Here is a 7990-nt window from a genome sequence, read left to right as displayed (position 1 = left end):
TTCTCTTTAGGCAATATTTCAATATCTCTATCTTTTTTTCACAATTTGTGGTTACATATCCTAGCTAATTATGACTGTGCATACGCTGTTGCATTGAACTTTAGTCACTGTACAACTAAACTAGAATGGTGACTGCCAAATGTTTAAAATTATACTTTTAATCTGATATTATTTTTGTGTTCTGCAGACCAGTGCGATAAGATATCTGTACTGAGTATTCGTCTCTCAGTGAAGAAAAAAAGAAATCACCTCTCCAAAAATGCATGGGTAATGCTTCCCTTAATACTTTCCCTTATTCCAAGTACCAGAATGGCTGGGGCCCTGAATAGCTAACATATATTACAGTACGTTTATTACCAACATCATGACAATTATGGCACATGCGAAAAAAAAAAAACAGGCAAAACATACATCTTGACCAGGTCATATTCTTTTCACTACTTCTTGTACTTGGTGTTTGGATTGGAACCTTTTACTTATGTCTTTCATATCTTAAACTAGAAAAAACATGCTCTGTGCTATTTCCCTTCAGATTCACCAACTGTTCCTTTGTGAAGTTTTCTCTTTTTAAGCATTTCAACGCTCAGTTTTCTTTTTTTTCTGACCAACATGTCATATATTTTCCTCCATCTGATGAAGAAAGGCAAAGTTCACTTCCCTTTTGTTGACCCCCCCCCCCCCCTATAAAGACAAAAACAAAAGACATTCCAATCTGACAGGATTAAAATGTTGGCGTTTGGGCTTCAAAGGAATTAACAGGATCAATTTCCATGAAGTACTAGTATGCGGCTTGTAACTGAGTCTCAAAGGCATGGTATAGTTTTGGTTGAGATGGAGATTCAGACTTTAACTTTTTGCAAGCAAAAAGAAACAACTTATGTAATATGAAAGAGCATCAAATTCTTAGAGTAATTTGAAGTTTGTTTGTTTAAAGTTGTTGGTCTTGAAATGGCCGTGAAATTTTTAAAAAAGTGACACAATGATGATTAAAAGTGGGTGCCACCTTTTATTAGGACCTCTTTGTTTTTGTACATCTCAGCCTTTTCAAAACCAATTTTTAACAAATAAATTTGGAATTCCTCTTTGGTATTGTTTACTCTTTAATATTTCATAACAGGGCTCTCATTATTTCACAAAATCTCCATCTCAGCCCCCATCTCAACCAAAAGTAGACCATCCCTCATCCCTTTAATGCTGCAATCAAAATTGGAAGTAGATCTATATCAAATCATATTGTAAATTCTGTTTGCCAAGTAGTGTTGTGCACATTTTGATATCAGACCTTGTTTTACTTCATCACTAAAGAAAAAAAGAACAAAAAGATTAGAAAAGAAGCATTTAATCTGGATTCGTGGAAATTCCCAATCTATACACATGTCTTTCATATATATATATATATATATATATATATATATATATATGGGTGAGAATTTTGAACGATGTACAATTGCCAATTTTCGTACCTTATGACATTCTTTCCCTTAGAACACGCCAGGATGATCTAAGAAACCAGATTTTTTCATATCATCTCAGAGATTGGTAAATTTCCTTTCAGGAAATATATGGTTTGGTTGACTTTTGCCTGATATTTTTCATTTCACAAGGACTTAAAGCGTAAAAATACGGTAAAAACGCTATTTTCACAATAATTTCTGTTTTTCAAACTAATGATGAGCATTTTTAATGGTACGTGGCATCTAATATCTGACCATGTTCTGGATCTAACATATCATGGGTATGTACCACAAAATTATGAGAACTTTATGAGCACGTATAAAATTACAGAGAACAATTGAAATATCAAAGTCCTAAACAGACGAACGTCCGTGATGCTTTTATTTCTATCGTTGCTGCAAATTCTACTTTGTTGTCCCAACTGTAACGTATACGAAAATTTGGTGTTCCACCTAATGAACATATCCTGCAAAAATTGTACGTCTGCTGGCTGTACATGGGACGTAATATTCTTTTATGCAAAATTATACTAAGTTTTCGTCACGGACGTGCTTCCGTTATTTTCTAATAAAGATCGTAGCCCATGAAACGTTATTGGCGATATTGTTCTGAGTCGTAATCAACTAAGATCTAGCAACACGATAATATGTTTGTTTTGAGTTTCTGTCCATCCTTTGTCAAATAGGAACCGAAATTATATTTTTAGACGAACCTCCGAGAAAAAAAGAACGTCCGTGATGATTAAAACGTTTTCGAGTGGGACACCATCTTGCTTTGATGGCGAAGGTGCATTTTACCTTTGGCTCTCTAGCCGAGGAGCTGCATGTCATTTTTGGAGCGGACTGAGGTTCGTTCGCAGTTTTTGGACCATGCAATTTAACAAAAACCAAGCAAATAATTAATATTTTCTCTGAAAATTCACCTCCTGATCCCCCTCTGAGCAATACATATGTTGTAAGGATGTAAAATTTCTTATAATTTGCATTGACAATACCTTTTCAAATTTTTGAAAGAGTTAGGAAGGCTACGCACTCTCTGTCGATTAGTTATCCGTCCTGGAACATGACCCTAGTAGTAGAACGAACGTCCGTGACAATTCCAGCGAACGTCCGTGACGTATGCAATCCCTCCGATAGGGATAACTTGTCCCGAAAGTGTCCTGTATTCTTTGAAATTTTTGGCTCCAATAGCGACAAATAAAGTTTCACAAAGTAAACAATGAGTTTAGAGCAGTAGTTTCAGAATTTTTAAGGCGTTATGTGATCATGATGAACAAACAGTAGAAAATTTACTCACAATTTTACGCTTGTTTTCCCTCTAATTATACAAAAACAGCTAAACACTGATAACAAAGTTATAGGAAAATGGAATTTTGCGTAATCTGTAATTTCTGTGCATTTAAATTTCTTTCTAATGAGGTTCTGGAGACAATTTGTACTGTTACAGGTTCTGAAAGTTTCGCTCACGGACGTTCTGTCCGAGAAAGGAAATTTCTGACAATTACAAATATATCACTGCACATAAGATTAATGTTAGTTGAAAATATTACCAAATCACCGAGCCGCTCATACCCGAAAGTGAATAGCGTTCAGCACTCAATTTACCTGTAATAACAAACGGAAAACGTTTTTTTCACGGATGTTCGTTGGTTGAATAAGTCAATGGATTACATAGTAGGAGAAAGAGGATCAGTGCCACTTTTTAGTGACAGGTGCTCTAAGTGTTTATCTTTTTAGTATGGTAGCTGCCGTCTCAAACAGAACACATTCAGTTTTGGTCTCCATAACGGACGTTCGCTGTAATTGTCATGATATTAAATGCCTTAATTCATTCTTATTTTTCTCTTCATGACGATTTTTCTCTCATTCCCTCAATAGCCTGAACATGCTGCGACCAAACAGAAAACAAAAACAAAACAAAATAAACCAAAACAAATCCGAAAAATGCTACGCAATCACATTCAGGATAATGACGGAAGAAGTCTGTAATGGGCATGTGTTGAATAAGAAACGGAAAAGTTTCAAAAGGACGTGGAAGCAGTTGAATGAAAATGACTGAGAAACAGAGAAGGGATCGAGCTCCAACACACAGAGAAAAGAATTGCCAGTGCACTCCCGTTATACCAAATTCCTCTGGAGAAGTTTTTGTTTGTTTGTTTATGTTTTTTATTCATCGAAATCCGTCACAAGTGAACAAAAATAATGCAGTATACAATTATTGTCTGATGAAAACACACAAATCCTCCGCTTATCATCACATGGTGTTGTTTTATACTCATCAATGAAAAGTAATATTCATTTGTAATTATTTCCAAGATTTTTTTTTCATTTTACATTTAAGAGAGAGATCGTCAATTTGTTTGTGCTTTTGTGCTTACTTTGAAAACACATGTTAAAAAAGTAATGATTAAGAATAGGTTTAAGGTTGCACTTTGATACGTTTGCTCTTCCAAAGATTCGTTACTCAGATGTCCAAAGGTTTGTTATTCCGCAATGAAAAAAAAAATTGCAGTTAATTCAGGAGGTTTGTTATTAGCAATGTTCTTCGCAAAATAGTTATTAAGGATCATTCTTTTTAGGTCCGTTCTTCTAAAAGTGGAATGGGCCTGATATTCGTTTAGGTGAAAACGGTTATTATGAGGTTTTGAAATTGGAGGATTTTAGTTGTTAACTTGTTTCTCCACATTTGGATAAGCGAACATGATTTTTCATGTTCCAATTAATAAACCTTTCGGTTAACCTTCGGAGATTCCTATCATTTACCGAATAAAAAAGCTTCATAATTATACGAACTCTATCAATTTTCGTATTGACAAACTGTATGAATAACGAGCCTCCGAAATGACGCGCTACAAAAGGTTTGTTATAACAAACCATATTGTATAATATTGAAGTCACAAACATCCATCCAAGTTATATGGACTTATTATGTCTTGTTATGACGAAATTTCGCAGTATCGAACCTATTATCATTTCTGACTAATATAATAACACAAATCCTCCTCGGTAACAGTGTGTAACACAAGGAGCAAACACAGAGGGATTTCTTCCTAATGTATTCGTTTGTCCTCCCCAGCTAAACTTCGTATTTCTATAACGGAGCACATTCCTGTTGTTTTTCTATATTAATTCTTTGTCATAATTTTAGCTGTGACCATGTTCGTTATATAAGCAAATTTTGCATTGTAAACTTTATATAACAAGTTTAGGACCTGAATCTTTACTTCATGATAACGAAATTTTGATAAATATATTCGTTCTCAAGGATGGACTACGTCACTAAGATTACACGTACGTTTGTACGTTCATTTACGAGAGACGCAAAATTGTTTTCTTTGATTCCTCAGTATGAGAAGATAAGCGAACTTATATGATTGAGAATTGGTAATATCTATTCAGGATTTTGCAGAGGAGTTTGTTCTCGACATGAAATTGTTGTTTGTTGTGAGTAGAATGCGTTTCCAACTCAAGAGAGCTGCATTGTTCAATATCCTGTTTGTTCCGAACGTCCGTGAGCTACATGCGAACCTCCGTGATGAAAACTATGCTATGTTTGTTGGGTTATAGAGACTGCCTAGATGAGATACATCTTAAAAAGTTATGTTATTATTTGGGAGTGAGGATTAAAGTATGGGATAGTGAAATAAGAGGTGAAAATATTGAGTTTCTGCAAAATGCGCGTAAAGTGGAGAAAGTGTTAAGCGAAAGAGCAATATTTCCACAGAAATGACGAATTTAGTTAAATCATCAGTTGTCTACCATCACGTACAGTTTAAGAGTACAAGCTTAATATTCTGCAAGCACGTGTACACATGTCCCTTAAGATATTTCGTTAGGATTTTGAACTGAATCAGATCTTTGGAAACTATGTTAAATGGTATTCAAGTGTATGTGCAGTACTATTCCTCACGGACGTTCGCTGCTCTGGACATGGTAAACTTCAGCGGTGAATAAAAACTTGTTCCTCTGGGAAAATCCTAGTATAATTGGGTTCATATTAAAGCTTGAGTTATACCCTTTCAGGTAAGATGAATGATCTGGAGAATTTCCTACTTTTTAAATTTTGCCTTGTTTTGGCTCAATTGTACATCGTTCAAAATTCTGACCCATATACATACAGCTGTATTCAAATTCTATAATAGTCCTGAAAGCACATTGTGATTACATTTGAGAAGTTTAGATGGATGAATTCCACATGTAAGTTCAGGTTCTAATGACATCCTTCCTACGGAATCTGGATGCGGACTGGATAGCCTGGCAGGGTTGTTTCTGGAGAGAGAGAGAGAGAGAAAAGAATGGTGTATCTGTCTTTACTTGATGAGGAAAATGACATGGGCATTTTAATCTTTGGTGAAGACACAGTGACATACACGCTAAAGATATACGGTTACTTGATTTCCTCTATATGTAGTGTTTCCTTAAAACAGTAAAGTATATTTTATACAGTAGATCCTAATTGTAGAAATTTAACCGTGAGTACACAATAACATAAAATGTAGGAAACTTTCATGATCCAAATATTCAATTCTTTCCATTAAGCTTTTTATTCCATTCAGAAAAATTTCAAGGTAGTGCTTGCCTGATACTGCAACTGGATACATTCAAAACTTTCGTGCATATATTAACCCTGTGACCTTTCACATCAATACCCTCATAACTAATCAAAGTCAAATTGCTTAGAGGTTATGGTTACTTTGCCATCCGAAGGTAAATGCAATACCATGGTAGCAATGTTCTACAGTCAATAGAAATCAGGGTTTACCTGTAATTTACAATCAGCAGCAAAATCACAACAGAAACTAAAATGCTACAAGGCCCAGGTAATCATCTCTTCTGTATAAAACCAAATTTGAAGATGATCTGCTGAGTACACGTTAAGTTACTGCAAGATGAGAATAGGACAGATGTGCCACGGTGTGAATGGATGACTGCAACAACATAAAGACTCCAGCAACCATCTTTGACAGAGGCTAAAAAAAAAATAAATCGGCACTAATTCATGTGAATCTTTGTTGTTGGAGTGATTGACTACATGCATGTACAGTGCTGCATTCATTTAGCAAAACATGCATTTATTTTCTGCCCAATGAACGATAGACAGTCAAAAATTTGGTCAAGATGTCAACGGCTTGACAAAATATCCCAACCTATTTGGGGTTTACATTTTACATGCATTATTGCTTACCTCCCGTATTTCCTTTCGAAATAGAGTACAGGAAGCACAAATTAGAAGTTGGTAGTCAGGACATCTGTCTCTTTCTTTTTCTCTCTTGTCCGTAGTTAGCTGCGGTTTGCAGGGTCCATTTTGTTCACTTTGTGCCAATTCTGGTCGAAAATATGATTAACAAAAACTTAAAGAAGTTATCTTTTTTATGAGTGAAACAGGATACTTATACTGCAACAAAAAACAAACACATTCATCATGAATTAGAATCAATCATCACGATCTGATGAATCCCTTAGTATGAAATTTTGTATCTTCAGGTCACTGTGAACATTAATTTGTATTACAGGTAATACATTAATCATGTCATTGTTATTATCATCTTTGATGCTCTAAAGTCATATCTTACTGAAAATGAATTATATAGGATGGAAGTCATCTTGACACCTGTAATTCCTGTACACAAATATTTGATTGTATCATGCTCTCATTTGTATGTGGATTAGGATATGATTTCCTTGCATAAATCGGTTTGTATTCATGAGATAATATTCCTAATTTCAAATCGTTGACACTTACTTGTGAGCTGGAAAGGGCATTTACATCGCAGTCAAGACATCTTTCTATCTCCCCCTCACTCTAGTGGATGTGATCTCAAGCTGAGCATGTCCATTTGTTGCTGACACCTTGATAAAAATAAAGAACAATACATCACAGCATACATGTATTACCCTTACATCATACTTAACGCAACATAATAATAATGGAAAATAAATTGATTTGAGACTAAAGTACTTGTACATTGTATTGTACTGCAACTGTCAAAGTGAAAACATGCTTGTTGCAACTTATTCAAATGGAATAGGAATATTTAATACTCAATGTATTTAATTTTGGCATTATTTTCAACTGGGCACTTAACTGATACATTTGATAATCAAGCACTTAGTAACTTAGTATATCAAAGATATTTGAAATTAGACCGCTATAATGTATTTCAGACATTTACCGTTTCTTACCTTCAGGTTGTTCTGCACCTTGTTGCAGGTAGAAAGATCTCAAACTTTACAATTGGATTTTGGCAAGTCAGGATATGTCTCTCTCTCTCTCTCTGGCGAAGTTTGAAGACAAGACCCAGTCTGTCCACTTGTTGGTACATCTAGCTGAAAACAGAAATCAACATGACTCAAATAATTGTTTTTTTTTTTCATTGTTAAAGCAGAGCATTATAAGCTAACAGTGAACAAAAAAAAAATAATAATTTGAAATTTGATTGTTTTGTATAAAGGCATCTTTGCATTGACATAATTTTCTTTATTCCCCATGCAAATCAACTATAACTATAGATATATATCTCTTTTACTGAGATGTG

This window comes from Diadema antillarum, unplaced genomic scaffold (genome assembly GCF_040938485.1).
Source record: "Diadema antillarum isolate AM-2024a unplaced genomic scaffold, OU_Dant_1.0 seq00001448_RagTag, whole genome shotgun sequence".
In the NCBI taxonomy this organism is placed as follows: domain Eukaryota; kingdom Metazoa; phylum Echinodermata; class Echinoidea; order Diadematoida; family Diadematidae; genus Diadema; species Diadema antillarum.
The sequence above is the reverse complement of the archived record's forward strand: the minus strand, read 5'-3'. Positions refer to the sequence as shown.